The sequence below is a fragment of the Cydia strobilella genome, chromosome 26 (genome assembly GCF_947568885.1).
Source record: "Cydia strobilella chromosome 26, ilCydStro3.1, whole genome shotgun sequence".
NCBI classification, from domain to species: domain Eukaryota; kingdom Metazoa; phylum Arthropoda; class Insecta; order Lepidoptera; family Tortricidae; genus Cydia; species Cydia strobilella.
In genome coordinates, this window is record NC_086066.1 from 1,666,858 (window position 1) to 1,686,809 (window position 19,952).

The window sequence follows — 19,952 nt, forward strand, 5'->3', positions numbered from 1 at the left end:
ATTTTATTTTATTTTATTATTCAAATTAGTTACACAGCATTATAGTATTACTACCAAGGCACTGCGAACTACAAAACAAATAAAAATACAAAGATACGAGATCACGAGAAAACACAAAAATTTAAGTATTTAAGATTTGGGCGACAACATAACAGCGTGGCTCCGTTGCGTCGTCTGGATTGGTGTAGAATATAAAAACTGTGTAATGTACCTTGGCACGCGAGCCCGACTCGCATTTGGCCGGTTTTTTTTCTCCACGTATCCCTATCCCCTGAAGTGTCCCACCAGTCTCTGTCAAAGGCGTCAAGCTCGTCCCGCCATCTCCGACGAGGTCTACCGTGACACCTTACAATTTGTGGGACCCAACGGGTGGCTGTTTTGGCCCACAGAACATCTGGCATACAGCAGACGTGTCCCACCCATTTAACTTATTTTAACTTTATATATCGTAAATTTTTAGGTAAGTATTAGTTTCAGACCTATGTAACTCCGCATAAGATGAATACAGTCTAAGGAAAAAACGTGCGTCGGAAATCAAGATAATTTGATTCTCGCACAGATGGCGCTACCAACCTTTGGCCTATTCTTGGCTAGATGGCGTTGACGGTTTCGTTTGTTATTTGACAATTTTAATACATATCAGTCAAAGAACATGCGTCAAAATCATATAAATGGCAGTAAATTTACTGTGACTACAAAATTTACTATGACAGTACTCCTCTATCCCATATATTCTCTTTGGTAGTTTTAAACCTCAAATGCCGCACTGTTCTTTGCAACACTAAAAAGGTTCAGTTCTCTAAAACTTGCAAACTAAAAACAAACTATCAAACTCCCCGAAGTCCATGCATTCTTGAAGTGTTTCTTTCCCTTTATTGAATGTGCAAGAACGCCGAAATAATCCCAAAGCCCCTCATTCCCAGATTACTTACACATAGATGGAGTATTGTTACTAAGCTTGAAAATGACACTTGTTGTCTCGAAGAAATACTGGTTAATATCCATATCCATTTCTTAGTCCTGGGATACACCGATTCAATGAAATAGTTATGTGAGTCACGATGTGATTTTATTATTATTATTAAAATATTGGTATTGGTTAACATCAAAGAGGATATAATAAGATAGAGCGGTACTGTCATAGTAAATTTTGTAACCACTGTAAATTCACTGCCATCTATCGACATACTTTAAAACTAAAAATGAAGATGTATAAAAATACGTTAAAATGTATTTAAATATGGATAAATGATTTCTTTATTCGCATTAATTATTTTTATATGATTTTGACCCATGTTCTTTCACTGGTATGCGTTAAAATTATAAATAACAAACGAAACCGTCAACGCCCTCTATACGAGAGTAGGCCAAAACTAGTGGCGCCATCTGATCGAGAATCAAATTTTCGTGATTTTCGAGGCACGTTTTTTCCTTAGACTGTATCCATCTATTACGGAGTTATATCTATCTTTGGTTAACATATTTACGTAGGGGTAATAATAACACTTAAATAGACGTAATTTAAAATTCAATGTGCATTATGAATAAAAGCAATACGTAATAAAATGGTGCATCGGACATCTCTCTTGTCGTGAAATGATCACATCGTCATGTGACAACCAAAACTCACTAATTACTAGATAAATATCGTATCGTATCGTAATCGTTTATTGCAGACAAATAGTCCATATTATGTACCTACACACTATTTACAAGTAGAATTAAAAATAATTAAAAATAATCAATCACAAAATTCATAAACCAAGTCAAAAAATATAAATATAAATAAACGAACAATTATATCAAAAAAAAAAAAAAAAAAAATAAAAAAAAAAAAAAAAAAATAAAAAAAAAAAAAAAAAATTAAAAGGATTAAAATTCAAATATTTTAAAATTACAAATCAAAATTTATAAGCATATACTAATTCTTCCGATAATTTTGAAATTTCCAGCAAAATATGCCACCCTTGGTAGTAGTTGTATTTTTGAGGCGTTTGGGGTCGAAACGCTGGGCCGTGGGGACCAAGCGCGCGCCGGATATACAAGGATTTAGCGGCGGGCCTTATAGACGCCACAAGGGAGCTTCAAGGCTGGACAGTATTTTGCTCGACGCATTAGGATTGCCATTCAACGTGGCAATGCGGCCACTGCGGGAGTGACTTGGAGGACGTGTTTTATTTATAGGGCCTTTATTTTAAGCTTATTTATACCTAGTTCGTATTTTATTTTTAAGCTTATTTATAGTTTTTTTTCTTAGGATTCTTAATATTTTAAAAGTGAATCAGAGTAGAAGAAAAGACTCCCCGAGAAAAGTTTTCACCTCCAAGCAAACCAATTCGTTTCGTTGAGGTAATTAAGTGGCACTTTAATCTTATTCTATGTTTCCTTTTATATTAATGTAATGTCTCGTTTGTTTGTGTTTACGAATAAAATAACTTTAATTCTAATTCAAACTATTCTGGATACAGTGTACCAAAAGTAGGTTGATTTTTGCTCCTGGCGTTTGGCCCCCGCTGTGAGCCGGATATGTGTTTGAAAATAAATAAATAGGTAAATAATTAATACCTTTTTTGGGATAGGTGAGTTCTGGTTGTCGTTGTCACCCGATGATATCCTACATAACACGGAGTCTATACGTGGTAATCCACGCCCCTCGACCCTCCGTAAATAAATAAATAAATGATGATGTGATGCCACCCTAATATCTTGTTTCCGAATGATTGATTAGGATTATACAAATTCGTGGACCGAGACGAAAAAACGTGTTAAAATACTTGTAAATAAATTCATTTATGAAGGGAGCTTTCGTCGGATTTATCAATAAATCATGGGACATTGTATTTGAAATTCGGTTTTTTAGTAGGTGTACTGTAGTGCTCTCGGAAACGTACTAATATCGTTATATAAACGATAAAAAACAATGCATTCATTGTTTTTGTCTAATACAATCAATAGCCGTTAAATAAAACAACTACTTTGCTATCTCTCGTTCAAACAACGTCGGCCATCATACTCAGTATTGTTAAAATTTCTCAGTAAATTGTTTTTACCCGGTTCCCGAGATACAGGCTGCGCCTAGTTTGGGGCCGATGGATATTAGCTTAATTGTAAAATCTAATTTTTTTTTGTTAAGTTCAACCTGTGATGTCAATTTGTAAAATATTTGGTAAATAAACGATTTGTATTGGTAAATAAACGATTTGTACTTAATTCTTTTTGGCAACGTAGTGGTAGTTTGGTAGTGTAGGTAACGTTCAATTCAAAACGCTTAGTGGCCCCTATTTACATTTGAGCAGTATATATAGAACGTTACAAAAAAATTGGTTGTTTTATTTTACGCCTATTAATTGTATTGGACAAAAACGAGGAATGCATTGTTTTTACTGTACTTATAACAACATTATTTACTTAGGACATTTCCGGGACTTAAATCCCGAAAAAAAAATGTTATCGCAAGTCTGTCTCCCCTTTATGACTTTGTTCTATACCAAGTTTAGGTATTTATACTCTGCATATTCCGATCACCCTAAACCGGCGAGCGTGTATGAGGAATGTTATGAAAGTGAAGGAAGCGTAAGAAGTATGTCAGGATCGTAGCAAGTGGAAATCCGTGGTCTCTGCCTACCCCTCCGGGAAATAGGCGTGATTATATGTATGTATGTATATTCCGATCACTGATGATTATGCACTACATAATGTATTTACTTGGAATTTACAAGCACTCATAGGCGCAAGTCACCGGCATTTTGATCTTTAAATTTGGCAAGCCGGTAAGAATCGAATGAGGGCTAACGCGTATGAATTCGCCGCTAGGGGCGCTAGTGTAGATGGAGGTCTTTTCCATAGTTCGAAATGTCAAATGTCACTTGTCACTTCAATGACTGACAGCTGTTCTTTAGTCTTTTGGACCACCATCAACAGAGGCGCCAACTGGTGAGCAAAAAAACGATAGCCCTCATTATGTTTACACCCCACTCCGGCTGAGTTAAAACCCGTTAATCTAAGTAAACTCGCCGTTTAATCTTTATCTTGATAAATGAGAATGTCTTAAAACCTTATTGGAACACTGTTTATAAAGCTGAACAAATCTGCTGAGTAAGCGAGATCATCCCGCCAATAAACACGTTAGCTGAATAAAAGATCCGTCTTTAGTTTAGTCGAGCCGTACATTTTTTGGGGTAAGTAATATATTGCCCGAGACTCAAAATCTCTATACCAAATTTCAACTAAATTGGTTCAGCGGTTTAAGCGTGAAGAGGTAACAGACAGACACACTTTCGCATTTATAGTATTAGTATCGATATCTATCTATTATCCATCAAGATTCTAAGACGATACGGGAGACTTAACACAAAGTACATATTAATATATATAATATTTTTTACAATGCATGTGCTCGAAAAGTGCGTTTCCTACGGAGCCATATCATGCGGAAAGTACTACTTTTCCGCACTAGTGCTTTTTGTTTTCATTTTTTTTTACAGTACATATGGTGCTACTTTCTCGCACTAATGCGGAAAAGAGCACTTTTCGTGCATATGTCGAAATTTTAAAGGGCCATATGTACTGTAAAACGTTGTACGATACACGTGCGAATAGGTAATTTGCAACTCGTGTCTAAAACACTCCTTTTAATAATTAAACTTATTTGCCATGATATGTTTTTTTTTACTCGCACAATGCATAGTAAAACATTGTATGATACACGTGCGTAAAGATGATTTCCGACTCGTATTCCTTTATACACTCGCTCGCTTTGCTCGCTCGTGAATAAAATTCCACTTGTCGGAAATCATACACTTTCCGCACTTGTTGCATAAATAGCTATTTCAGCACTCCAATACCATACAAGTCTGACGAGACCACATGAATTACAACATGAACGCCAAAAGATTAATATTTTGATTTTAACACTGTTTTGGTTAGTTCAAGTGCCTGGGCAAGTTTCCCGATCTCCCCCTATTCTGACATCTTAATTATCATGGCCACAAACGGCTTGTTATGCTTGTACTACCCATTGTGTTGTATCAATTGATCTAACCTCTGTACTATCCCCTCAGCCCGGGGCTAGACCGACAGATGTCTATGCCTCTATTCAAAGTGGAACAACTGTTGGGATGTCTATACTCTTAGTCGTAAGGTCAAAAGGATTGCATCAAAATAGTAGTTTATGTGACTGCTACATAGCATTAAAATACGAGTTTATGAAACGAGTTGAAAGCGAGTTTCATAAAAATATCACACAAGTGGTTTAATGTCTAATTACATACATTTATTTATCTACACACATAGTATAAGATCTCTATGATGTGTTCAGGAACCGCATATCACGACCGCCATTGTGGCATTTAATCACACACTCAATAAAACGTCATCACGAGGTTCGATATTAATTTCATATCATCATTAAATTAGGAATCGATGTTATTATTACGCAATAATAACCTTATCGTAGATAAGAAATTTGTTGTAACAAAACAGTTTCTCTCTAAACTGGCCCGTAATTTGTGGTTTTTGAACACCACACAGGGGGTTAACGATATGTGTGTAGACCCCTGGGCTGGGTCTACAATAAATAGGTTGCAATGTTTCATTCCCCCCCCTTCTCTGACCATAAAGCCGGATCCGCCCTTGACAGATAATATTTAGAAAAGGACCTGTATTACGTGCAGGAATCTGTCTCCTATCGTTGTCGAATATTGCCGTAATTCGAAACGAAAACTTCGAGCACGCGCTATGCAGTAACTTTTTGAAAACTAACACATGCGATAAACTTTGTGCTCTGGATTATTTCAAAAGAACAAAAGTTAGCATTTTTCGCCCGAGCCAAAATAATAATCAAAAAACCGGCCAAGTGCGAGTCGGACTCGCGTTCCAAGGGTTCCGTATATTACACAATTTAAACAATGTATTAATTATGTGAAATGTCTTTAAAAAACCCGTAGGGGTCGGATCAAAAACTAAGTAATTAAGTCCGACTCACGCTTGACTGTAAATTTCTAATAGGTTTTCCGGTAAAGATCTATTTTGTGTATTTTATTCAAAAATTTTGACCTAGTAGTTTCGGAGATAAAGGGGGGAAAGGTAATTTTTTGCCTATTTTCTTGAATAACTTCTAAACTATTTATCTTAAAATTATAAAAAAAATATATTTGAGGTTCTCACAATGAGCTCTTTCATTTGATATGTAACATGATATACTTTGACAAACTTTATTTTTTAATTATCTCATGTACCCCCCAAAAGTGGCCCCCGTGTTTAAAATTAATTTGTTTACGTTACATGTCCATCTTTGGGTCACAAACTTACATATGTGTACCAAATTTAAACTTAATTGGTCGTGAAGTTTCGGAGAAAATAGGCTGTGACAGACGGACAGACAGACAGACAGACGCACGAGTGATCCTATAAGGGTTCCGTTTTTTCCTTTTGAGGTACGGAACCCTAAAAAGCAACGTTCGTGAGCGGACGGTAAATAATTTTAGTACATTTTAGTTAACTTTCTAGTCCCGATGTACTTTTAAAAGGACCGTAAACTGTAAACGTCCGTTACGGTTACGTTACGTTAATTTGTACTGGTTAATGGTTAATTGCAATTAACGTTCAAATTGACATAATGTTCGCTAGCGTCTGCGTAAATCACTTCCTATACATCTCGCTCGCACTAATATGAGTGAGATGCATAAAAAGTTAGTTACGCACACGCTAGCGAATATGTCAGTGTCAAACTGGCCCCTATTTCACCAAAGTGACAGGTGCGACAATCGTCGACATAACTGTTACCACAGAATATATAATAGTACTAGTTACAGAAGATTCACTCCCTAACAAAACGCGACTACTACGCGCAAGGCGGCGCAAGCGCGTGCAGGCATCCGTTCAATAGCGGTGTGCGGCAATTACTATGGCAAAACCTCAAAATTGAGGCGGCCGCAGGTACTTGTAGCGACGCGACGAAATCGTGGATTGAGGTACGCCTGCTGTTGCTGACGTCACAGGTCTCCATAGGCTACGTTAACCGCTTACCATCGGACGGGTGGCGTGCTTGTTTGCCATCAACATTTTAATGAGGGCTATCGTTTTTTTGCTCACCAGTTGGCACCTCTGTTGATGGTGGTCCAAAAGACTAAAGAACAGCTGTCAGTCATTGAAGTGACAAGTGACATTTGACATTTCGAACTATGGAAAAGACCACCATCTACACTAGCGCCCCTAGCGGCGAATTCATACGCGTTAGCCCTCATTAAAAAAAAACATTATATCTGTGGTGAAATAGGAGCTTGGTAGGAGGAGGCCGATTTGTAAGACAAAAAAACTTCTCACAAAAAGGTATGTAACGTATCAAAGATAGATATAACTCCGTAATAGATGGATACAGTATAAGCAAAGATAGATATAACTCCGTAATAGATGGATACAGTATAAGCAAAGATAGATATAACTCCGTAATAGATGGATACAGTATAAGCAAAGATAGATATAACTCCGTAATAGATGGATACAGTATAAGTAAAGATAGATATAACTCCGTAATAGATGGATACAGTATAAGCAAAGATAGATATAACTCCGTAATAGATGGATACAGTATAAGCAAAGATAGATATAACTCCGTAATAGATGGATACAGTATAAGCAAAGATAGATATAACTCCGTAATAGATGGATACAGTATAAGCAAAGATAGATATAACTCCGTAATAGATGGATACAGTATAAGCAAAGATAGATATAACTCCGTAATAGATGGATACAGTATAAGCAAAGATAGATATAACTCCGTAATAGATGGATACAGTATAAGCAAAGATAGATATAACTCCGTAATAGATGGATACAGTATAAGCAAAGATAGATATAACTCCGTAATAGATGGATACAGTATAAGGAAAAAACGTGCCACGAAAATCAAGAAAATTTGATTCTCAAACAGATGGCGCCACTACCTTTGGCCTACTCTCGGATAGATAGCGTTGACGGTTTCGTTTGTTATTTAACAATTTTAACGCATAACAGTGAAAGAACATGGGTCAAAATTATATAAAAATAATTAATGCAAATAAAATAAAAAATATCCATATATAAATTACATTTTATGGTATTTTTATACATCTTAATTTTTACTTTTAATCGTGTGTCGATAGATGGCAGTCATTTAGTCATTTATTCAATATTGCATTGTCATGTACATAATTAGGTGTTACATTTTATCATAGAGTAACTTATACTAGAGCGGTACTCTCTTAGTAAATTTTGTAACCCCAGTAAATTCACTGCCATCTGTCGACACACTTTAAAACTAAAAATTAAGATTTATAAAAATACGATAAAATGTATTTAAATATAGATAAATGATTTTTTTTAATGCATTAATTATTTTTATGATTTTGACCCATGTTCTTTCACAATATATGCGTTAAAATTGTTAAATAACAAACGAAACAGTCAACGCCATCTATACGACAGTGGGCCAAAACTAGTGGCGCCCTCTGAACGAGAATCAAATTTTCTTGATTTTCGAGGCACGTTTTTTCCTTAGACTGTAAACATCTATTACGGAGTTATATCTATCTTTGATTTTATATAGCCAGTTTATGACACCCTGTAAGGGCACACAATAATACAGTTTTTCTTATTCTATTAATTCTAATCTACGTATTGTAATTAAGGTAACATAATAAAATTAACATATTAGCGTATCAGTGGTTTAGTAACCTATTAGTTAGTCTCATAAATTAATTTAGTAACTTCAACAATAGCAACCGATATATTAATGTCTGATTAAATTAACTTGTCAAATTATTAGTAGTGGTACTGAATTTACTGTGGCTACAAAATTTACTATGACAGTACCGCTCTATCCTATTATATCCTCTTTGACGTATCGATATAAAGGAAAGAGGATATACACAGACACATAATAGAATTTAATATCTTTTTTATTAAGCGCGTGTTCTTGCTTCTTTCCTGCCTCGGATTTTCTAATGATAGGGAACTTTTAGAAGTTCTGAGAACGAGCTTTTCAAATTTCCCAGTTTTTTACCACAATATCTATTCTACTTTACTTTCTATTATTGAAATTGAATAATTAATTACAGGTACTTATTACAAAAAATAGGGTGATTCAATACATTTTGGCTGAGATGTATATGGTTTCTATGGGAGTAAATTTTTAGGGTTCCGTAGTCAACCCTTATAGTATTGCCATGTCCGTCTGTCTGTCTGTCTGTCTGTTTGCTCCTTGGTCGTTAGTGCTAGAACGCTGTATTTTGACATGAATATATATATAAATAAATAAATGCGAGTGGTAAAATAAAAGTAAAAAAAATTTTTTAGGGTACAGTGGGGATGAATTTTTTTTTCGCTCCAGCCCTAGCGTGTGTCTTTGGATAGGTCTTTCAAAATGAATAGGGGTCATCAAAAAATATTTATTTGATAATTATATTTTCGGAAATAATCACTACGAAAAAAAAACGTGCCCCCCCCCCCTGTAAAGTACTTATTTGGGCCGGGTGATGTATTTAGGCAATGAGTGCATAGCTAAGACTGTTTATTGATAATCTGCCCTACCCACATCTCATACATAAGCCTACCCACATCCCCCAGTCTAACTTTTGAACCATGGGTCCAAAAAAAAATAAAAAAAACTTACAAGTAAACCTTAGTAAATACTTTCAATGAAAATTATAGGAACATGATCGGTTATTTTTGAGTTTTTGCAAAAGCCTTCCCTTCTGAGTAAAAGAGCTGCTAAGGTACTTCATTTTGCTTGTTATACCCACAAATATCCCCCGTTTTTGGCTTCAATTATTACGGCCGGGTAACTACGGAACCCTACACTGAGCATGGCCCGACAAGCTCTTGGCCGTTTTTAGGATTCACGGTTCAGTACCCAAAGGGTAAAAACGAGACCCTATTACTAAGACTCCGCTGTCCGTCTGTCTGTCTGTCACCAGGCTCTATCTCATGAACCGTGATAGCTAGACAGTTGAAATTTTCACAGATGATGTATTCCTGTTGCCGCTATGACAACAAATACTATGTCGAAAATATAGATTCTGCCATTTCCCTCATCAACGATGACCTAGTCCACATAGCTGAATGGTCCAGTAGCTTTGGCATTAGTGTCAATCCATCGAAATGTCAGGCTATTATTCTGGGAAGCCAACAACAACTAGTGAAGCTTGGTGCGGTTTCTATCGCGTCGATCTTGTTTGATGGCACCATCATTCCAGTATCTAAACAAGTGAAAGATCTCGGCCTTGTTTTAGATCCAAGCCTTACCTGGAGTTACCAAATCTCAGAAGTTAGTCGGAAAGTCTGTTGGACGCTGCGTAATCTCTACAAATTTAAGAATTTTCTCCCAGTAGGTACCAAAAAACTCCTAGTGCAGGCTCTAGTTTTGCCAGTCATTGACTATGCGGACGTATGCATGACTAATATCTCGCAGGAGTACCTCAATAAACTTGACCGTCTCATTAATAATGGCATACGTTTTATTTTCGGCCTTCGCAAATACGACCATGTTTCTTTTTATCGACGTCAGCTCAACTGGCTTTCCATCCGTCGGCGTAGGTCCCTTCGAATCCTGAGTATATTATTTTCCATCTTGTTCGAGCCTTCTACACCAGGATATCTTAAATGTAAATTCACTTTTGTCGCCCCCCGTCCAGGCTGTGAACTGCGTTCCTCCCGCTCACTCAAACTCTCCATCCCTTCTCACCGTACTGGTTTTATGTCCAACTCTTTCGCCGTTGAGGCAATCCGTCTCTGGAATTCCCTCCCTCTCTCGATTCGACAAGCCCCAAGCAAGCCTGTTTTTAAGCGTCTACTCCGCAAGCATCTTCTGTCAGAAGAATTTAAATAATGTTCTCCATCTTGTATGTACTAATATGTATTAGTTTATCTTTAGTATATCATATAAGTATTAGTATTTAATCATAATTTTGTTAGTTTACGTTATTATGTTTATATATATATACATAATATTTGATTTTTTTTTGGTTCTATTTCTCGTTATAATTTATGAATCTATCCTGCACCAACATTTATGTCTCTGTTTGACCTAATGGTTGACTGGTAGAGAATGCCTTTTGGCATTAAGTCCGCCATTTGTACATTTTTCTTTGCTTGTGCAATAAAGTTTAAATAAATAAAAAAAAAAATAAAAAAATACTGAAAAGTACGGAACCCTCGGTACGCAAGTCCAACTCGCACTTGGCCGGTTTTTATTTATTTATCGAAAAATAACCTGTATCCGCCTTTGAGTATAAAGGTATATATCCGCAGACTGCTTAAATAATAACCTACCTTTTGTCCTCGCCGTAAACGGTTAAACAGACAAACAAAAGGTCATTTCAGTATGAGTGGGGCGGGGAGTGGGGATCTTTCTCTTTTACTCCAATGAAGGCGTAATTAGACTGACAGAGAAAAATGCCCGCAATTTGCGAATTTCGATTTTCGCGGTTATAGCCCAGATAACCATAAAAGGAGTTTTCTTTTGAAGTTTACCGCTACCGGTCAAATTCCGATTGCAGTTCTACTTTTTCCTTTGCTATTGTTTTCTTTCAAAGCATTCGTCTCTTGCAAACCAGTATACAATGAAACGTGATAACGATGTCCTTAAAAAAGAAAGTGTTTTATTATATTACACAAATCAAAACCGTACAAAAAATGTGAAATGCGCGCTGACTCCGCCCGTTCGGTGGGAATCGTACTAGTACTAGGCTTCGATTCGCGACTTAAAAGATTTAGAAGTTTGTTAAGTGCCGAGTCTCGTAAAAACGAGTCAAATTTAGACTCATTGATTCGAGTTCACACTCGAACTTTTGAGTTTAAATTAGAAAGACTCTACACAAGACTCAGGTCTACATACCGCACATTGCCATATCAGGGAAATTACTTACAATTGCGTAAAGCAATAAAATACGAGTCAATACACGTTCATTAGAACCTATCACGCGTGTCCTCATTAGCAATATCATTAATAATATCGCGCCTTTATAGTTAAAAGTATTTTAGTAGCAATAAAGTGTTTATTTTCGGCAATATTGTGAGTTATCATTATGTCAAGCAACCAACAGTAATACAATTGGTGTATGTGATGTGACACTAGCAGCCCATACAACTCCTACCAACATTACCCAGTTTTCACCAGCCTTCCTATTTTGTTGAGGCGTACGCTCTCGTGTATTTAGGCAACACTCTTGAGGGGAGCAAGTCGGCTGGAATAAAAATCTTTCTCTATTGGATTACTGCGATTGAATTGTCGAGTGAAATTGGTTTTGCCTTGGTTAAACGGATTTGTGTAGTTTTTAGCGCAGTTGGGGGCGAGGGGGGATGAAGGGGTGCGTTCGTAGCAAAATGCATCTGGTTATGCACTTACCCGTATGCTTGTTTGTGCAATTTTGCAATCAATAAATGCATCGTGTTTAGATTGGTAGTGTGATGAATCATAGTTTTTAAAGGGACGACAACGTGTGTGTAACACCTCTGGGGGCTTAGCAATTAAAACATAAATAATATATATCTGTGGCCCTGTATAAGTCTCGTTCAGCGTAGGTGTAAAAGGTAAAGGTTCCAAGTTACACTTATGCCCTTTCACACTTAAGTTGCGCGAGACGTGTACCTTTTTTCACTAGGTCTACAGATTATATTAAGGGTCTCCGTTTTTCACTAGGTCTACAGATTATATTACGGCCCGGCCACGACATCGCGGGGCGGCGGCAGCGGCGAGCGGCGGCCATAGGTGGGAACGAAAGGTCCGATCGCTGTGTCTCGCTCCAACCTATGGCCGCCGCTCGCCGCTGCCGCCGCCGCGCGATGTCGTGGCCGGGCGGTTAATGGTCTCCGGCAAGCTCGGTTCTCCATACAAACATAGTTCCGCTCTCATTTTAAGGTCGTTCCATCGGTTTGTCGCTGTCACTGTCACATTTCGCAAGAAAGAACGGGAAAGATAATGCACGCCAAGTGTAAATTTTGATCGAATTTTGTCGATTTTTATTTATTTTAAAAACGTTACCGTAACGTAATATCGAAATTCGAAAGCTATGAAATTACTATTTAAGTTAAGATTGTTTTTTCTTCTTTTTTTGTTTATAGTCTCACATAATAAATAACCGAGTAAAGTTGGATTAAAAGTAGCTTAGAGTAGCTAGTTTGCTCTGAAACATTGTACTTACAATAGGATAAGGTATATCTATGTCTGTAATTAGTTTATGTAGCTTCAGATACTATAGTTAAAAAAATACAGAGAATTTACGTTTTTCATATAAAACGTGTTTTTGCTCTATTTCGTTTGTTTTATAAACTGGAGCATATAAACTAATTTCAGACCTAGATATACCTCATGACATTGTATGTGCAAAGTTTCATTACAATCCAACACGTAATTTTAAAACGAAAACGGAACTTCGTTTGTATGGGAAGGTGAAATTCGGCTAAGACTTAACCTCGTAAGACCCACCATATAAAGTTTTTCAATTTTTAATTTGAACCTTATTCTGTAAGTAAATTGGAACGAATTTCGTTTGTTTTACAACACAGTGAAACAAAAGAAATGCTACTCTATTTGTTTCATCAAAAGGTTCAAATTAGATTGCAATGAATATGTACATTTAGACTCACGAGGATATAACAGATCACCCGCGTCAGCACGAGCGGAACGCCACGCCATATTCTTCAGTTGTCAAACTCAGGGGCACATTTTTTTAGACCTTACATCTAAACTATAATATCTATTTTAATAACAAAACTTTCGTGAGACACAGACATATTAAACATATTAATAACGGGTCACTCACGTATTTTAAGTCGAAAACGCTCGACATGTTTCACTCCGTACCGAGGAGCGTCATCAGGAGCTTGCGTCGACGGTGACATGTCGAGCGTTTTCGACTTAAGATACGTGAGTGAACCATTATTAATATGTTTATAATATCTATTTGCTATTTGACATAGTCTTTGGTTTGATCCGTATCGATCGCCACACCTTGTACAAATATATATGTACATATACATATTTGTACATAAATATATGAATAGCGCGAGTAACCCCAAACTCGCACATCATGTAGGCACTACACGCGCCCTAAATCACGTAGTTCACCGCAATGTATGCTAAAATTGAGAAATGCGGAAACACACGGGGTTTAAAAATGCGTACGGACGATGTGGTTATCGTAGAAGTCCCCAGCAAGCTCGGCCGAATTTCACCTTCCCATACAGACGGAGTTCTGTTCCTTTGAGGTACGGAACCCTAAAAAATAAGCTGCTTCAAATATACTACCCATATTTCCAATCTCTCATGGCGTACGGTATTATTTTATACGGAAATTGCACAGAATCAGACAGGGTGAATGATCAAATTACAAAAAAAAAGCCTTACGTGTTACGTGTATTAATTTCTAATAACGAATAATAATAGCAGAGATAAATTATATGTTCCTTGAATGTTAAATAAGCTAATTTTCTAGTATTTACGACACTCTCGTATTTACAACTCACGTTTTTTAGGGTTCCGTACCCAAAGGGTAAACACGGGACCTTATTACTAAGACTCCGCTGTCCGTCTGTTGAAAACCAGTTGAAATTTTCACAGATGATGTATTTCTGTTGCCGCTATAACAACAAATACTAAAAAGTACGGAACCCTCGGTGCGCGAGTCCGACTCGCACTTGGCCGGTTTTTTTCTCCAGCTCCTAAAAGGACGGAACAATAACGTTTAATGTCACTTAAGGCCATATTTCATACCTCAAGCTCAGGGATAAATAATAGTATTTCATGCAGAATGGACACCCCGGCTCCGCTCCGAATGGATATCTACACACATTGATTTGATCAAATCTCATGTCGGTTAGCAACGCGATGAAGGAAAGTTCAAAATGCTTGTGTGTACAAGCGACAGAATATATAAGTAGAGGAAGCCTTTTTCTGACATACCTATGTCACTGAAAGTTATCCTTTGTTGTTGGGTATATAATATATTTATGGAAATATTCATACCCAGCCTGTAGCTTTGAACATTATACTCTGATTTGTAATTAAATTCCAAATAACTAACCTCACTCAGATCCTTTTTCTTTCGTAATAATGGAAAATATGTAAAGAAGTAAACTCAAAGTTCCATTTTGCATACTCTTTATTACTCTAGCATTTAAAATAAATATAGATGTATCCTTTTAGCTTTGTTTAGTTTCTTAAAACATACGGAAAAGAGAAAAAGTGAGGTTAGATTATTGGAATTTAATTATAAATCAGAGTTTACACAATAATTACTCAATTTCCCGCTATTAAAAAAAGTTGTGATTGATCATTAAAAGTTTTGATTGGCTAACATAAAATACTTTATCTATGTCAAACTTATACAGGCTCTAATTTTTTTGTATTAAAATTTCTAGCAACGAAACCTAGTACCCGAAATAAATATCTAATTTCAACAAGTCGTTGTGAAATGAGAGCGTAACTTGATTGTATCAGCTTGGGATCACTCATTAATTAAACTTTAATTTCATCCAAAGGGTAAAAACGGGACCCTATTACTAAAACTCCGCTGTCTGTCTATCTGCCTGTCTGTTCGTCTGTCACCAGGCTGTATCTCATGAACCGTGAAAGCACAGTTGAAATTTTCACAGGTGATGTATTTCTGTTGCCGCTATAACAACAAATACTAAAAACAGAATAAAATAAATGTTTAAGTGGGGCACCCATACAACAAACGTGATTTTTTTGCCGAGTCCGACTCGCACTTGGCCGGTTTTTTTATTTTAAGCTTATCTTAAACACAATAATTTATTGTTATCACTACATAGTATAAAACAGTCGCTTCCTGCTGTCTGGATGGATGTCTGTTCCTATGTATGCTTAGATCTTTAAAACTACGCAACGGATTTTGATGCGGTTTTTTTTAATGGATAGTGTGATTCAAGAGGAAGGTTTATAAGTATAATACATTAGCATTGCACCCGTGCGAAGCCGGGGCGGGTCGCTAGTGAATAAATAAAGAAAAAAGAAGAAATATGGCGGAGTCTCGGTTCTTGTGACATAAGCTCCATGCGTTAGATTAGAATCACGGCGTGTATAACCCCTATTCCGATTCGTATGTACCCAACATTTGTCAATTTATAGTCGTCCCGGGCACCTGTTCCATCCGCCCCAAATTTATTAAACTAGTCCTTGTCGCCCCGTACTGTACACCTTTTTATCGGGCCTTTGCAGCTTTGGAAGCACAACATGATATAGGGTTAAAATCAGCGACGGAATATCACTACATACTACATAGTATAATAAAACCGGACAAGTGCGAGTCGGACTCGCCCACCGAGGGTTCCGTACTTCTTAGTATTTGTTGTTATAGCGGCAACAGAAATACATCATCTGTGAAAATTTCAACTGTCTAGCTATCACGGTTCATGAGCTACAGCCTGGTTACAGACAGAAATTTTAGTAATATTATTAGGTTACAGGTCAAGGTTACTTAAAATTTGAAACAATACAGTATACATAAACCTATAAGTATATTACATATTAAATTTGTATGTCATAATATCCGTACCCAAAGGGTAAAAACGGGACCCTATTACTAAGACTCCGCTCCGCTGTCCTTCTGTCTGTCAGCAGGCTGTATCTCATGGACCGTGATAGACACTTGAAATTTTCACAGATGATGTATTTCTATTGCCGCTATAACAACAAATACTAAAAAGTACGGAACTCTCGGTGGGCGAGTCCGACTCGCACTTGGCCGGTTTTTTTTAATGCCAATAGAAAACCAGGTATAGTCAAAACTAGTATTCCGAAACGCTTAGGTGGTCTTTTGTCTCAGGCAGAATGCCGTGAAAACTAGTTTAATTTTCTCAAAAAATTTGGATTTTTTTTTATACTACGTCGGTGGCAAACAAGCATACGGCCCGCCTGATATTAAGCAGTCTCCGTAGCCTATGTACGCCTGCAACTCCAGAGGAGTTACATGCGCGTTGCCGACCCTAACACTCCTCTCTCCCTCGTTGAGCTCTGGCAACCTTACTTACCGGCAGGAATACAACACTATGAGTAGTGTCAATTTTTAGTAACAACTAATTTTGACTAAAAAAATCTTAAATAATAGTTTTTACTGAGGCACCTTGCTACCTTTTTCTTCACAAACTTACGTATGTGTACCAAATTTCAACTAAATTGGTCCAGTAGTTTCGGAGACAATAGGCTGTGACAGACGGACAGACACACAGACAGACAGACGCACGAGTGATCCCATAAGGGTTCCGTTTTTTCCTGATGAGGTACGGAACCCTAAAAATTAGTAATTGTGGCACATACACAGAGACTAGCGGATAAAAAAGATTACATGTAATTAAAAAGTAATTAAATCACGGTCACAACACCATAAAGATTTAAAATCACGCCCCCAAAATAATGAATTTGCATACTCCCTTGTCAATTGCATCCTTAATCCGGGGATTTGTAGGGTGGCCATATTTAAGGGAACAATGCTTATTTATGGAGGATAATCCCGTTTTTAATTTTAGCGTGAGAAACGTTTACTTTTTTAATTCGCGATTTAATTTGGTACCTACGATCAAAGATAGATATAACTCCGTAATAGATGGATACAGTCTAGGGAAAAAACGTGCCTCGAAAATCACAAAAGTTTTATTCTCGATCAGATGGCGCCACTAGTTTTGGCCTTCTCTCGTATAGAGGGCGTTGACGGTTTCGTTTGTTATTTATAATTTTAACGCATATCAGTGAAAGAACATGGGTCAAAATCATATAAAAATAATTAATGCGAATAAAAAAATCATTTATCTATATTTAAATACATTTTAACGTATTTTTATAAATCTTCATTTTTAGTTTCAAAGTATGTCGATAGATGGCAGTGAATTTACAGTGGTTACAAAATTTACTATGACAGTACCGCTCTATCTTATTATATACTCTTTGCTACGATAGTAATTTTATGTGTAGTTTTAAAAAGCTTTAGCGAGAAATAATGTCTTCCCAGATAATATACAATTTGTTGAACAGTTAGCTTTTAAGTTTTAACTTAATTATTTAAAAAAAACCGGACAAGTGCGAGTCGGACTCGCCCACCGAGGGTTCCGTACTTTTTAGTATTTGTTGTTATAGCGGCAACAGAAATACATCTGTGATAGCTATCACGGTTCATGAGATACAGCCTGATGACAGACAGACCGACAGACAGACAGACGAACAGACGGACAGACGGACAGTAGAGTCTTAGTAATAGGGTCCCGTTTTTACCTTTTGGGTACGGAACCCTAAAAAATCCAATTTATTGCATTATTTTGGAAAAGAGCTGATCTATTCTTCAAACTACTAGATCGCTTAGGTTAAACATAGCTAAGAACCATCGCAAGGAAAGTCGCTTTCACGGTAAAACACCGCATCCAAATCGGTCCATCCATTTGAGAGCTACGTCGCTACAGACAGACAGATAGACAGACAGATATTGGCGTGAAACATATAACACAGGGGTTTATGCGGCGGGGGTTAAAAATATAATACATATCTATATCTACTAATATTATAAATGCGAGTCTGTCTGTCTGTCTATCTGTCTGTCTGTTACCTTTTCACTCTTAAACCGAGTAAAAGGGTAAAAACTAAGACTCCACTGTCCGTCTGTCCGTCTGTCTATCACCAGGCTGTATCTCATGCACCGTGATAGCTAGACAGTTGAAATTTTCACAGATGATGTGCTTCTGTTACCGCTATAACAACGAATACTAAAAACAGAATAAAATAAATATTTAAGTGGGGCTACCATACAACAAACGTGATTTTTTGGCCGGTTTTTGCGTAATGGCAGGGAACCCTTTGTGCGCGAGTCCGACTCGCACATGGCCGGTTTTTTTGGCATAATGAGTAGGGGTTTGTTTAAATTCTATTTATTAGCAGTAATATTAACCAACACTTTGATTAAGCCTCTTTGAAATGCAACACGGAATAATCTTAATGCGTACTTTGAGAAGCCGCTTTCTAAATAGCACTATAACATAAACTATTGTTTTAGCAGCAACGCTAGTCTAATAGACCCTTAAGCGCTCTTCTGTGACAAGTCGGTAAAAGGTAAAACAATAAACAGGGGTTGACTCATTTGTTAGGGGAGGGCGCGTTTCCGTTCAACTGGGCTAAGAGATAATTAATTGAGATGATAAAAAAAGGTATTTAGCAATATGATAGACAGACAGAGGACAGTCATAAATAAGGGTTCCTTTTTATATGTAACAAAAACTACCCTATCCTCCTAAGTCCTACGGTACCAAATTTTGTACATAATAAAAGTCACCCTTCAGTCCCAGCAATAAATAAAGTACTATAGTAATAAACACCGATAGTAAATATTTCGGTACAAAATGTTTAGATGCCCCCCACTTTCAAATTTGAATGCTCGCGCGGAGTATTTTGACAGTCCATAGAGTTGTAAATAGTCTGACTGACAACAAATATTTATTATGTGCAAAAAAATGAACAAGAGGCCTCTAGGACTATGACGTTTAAAAAAAACTTGGGAGGCTATGTCATTTCTCGGGCCTCAAACTGTCTCCTTCACGGCTTAGCAATTTATACACGAAGAGGTAGTTAACAGACAATAGTAGATTGTTAACCAAGGGATGAAAGGCACTCATTTCTGCAGAGGTATTTTGGCGCTAGAACGCAGTGAGAGCGCCAATAGTCCGAGGCTGAAATGATGCCTTTCACCCGAGTTGAACACTCTACTTTTCATTTCGAATACGAGGAAAGTAAAATGCATGTGTTTTTTTAAAACATGACCAAGTATAATTTTAATAGTATTTTTTAAGGGTACCTTCAGTTAACAATTTAGGCAAAAGTGTCTCTATTTATGGAATGGAGAGTCAAATATCAGAATGGAAATTGTATAACAAATCCATTTAAACTTAAATTTCAATTGCTTATCGCAATAAAATTC

At 36.9% G+C, this 19,952-nt stretch overlaps 2 protein-coding genes across 3 annotated transcripts in view; one reads left to right on the forward strand and one right to left on the reverse strand.

Moving 5' to 3' along the window:
* Positions 1–11,463, forward strand: part of LOC134753029 (zinc finger protein 431-like) — a 91,673-nt gene extending 80,210 nt beyond the window's left edge. Inside the window, exon 6 of the mRNA XM_063688789.1 lies at positions 11,420–11,463. The gene's annotated coding sequence lies outside the window, so the exon portion shown is untranslated. The remainder of the gene's footprint in view (positions 1–11,419) is intronic.
* LOC134753189 (limbic system-associated membrane protein-like) overlaps positions 1–19,952 on the reverse strand; it is an 81,351-nt gene that overhangs the window by 31,637 nt on the left and 29,762 nt on the right. The gene's annotated exons all lie outside the window — the stretch shown is intronic.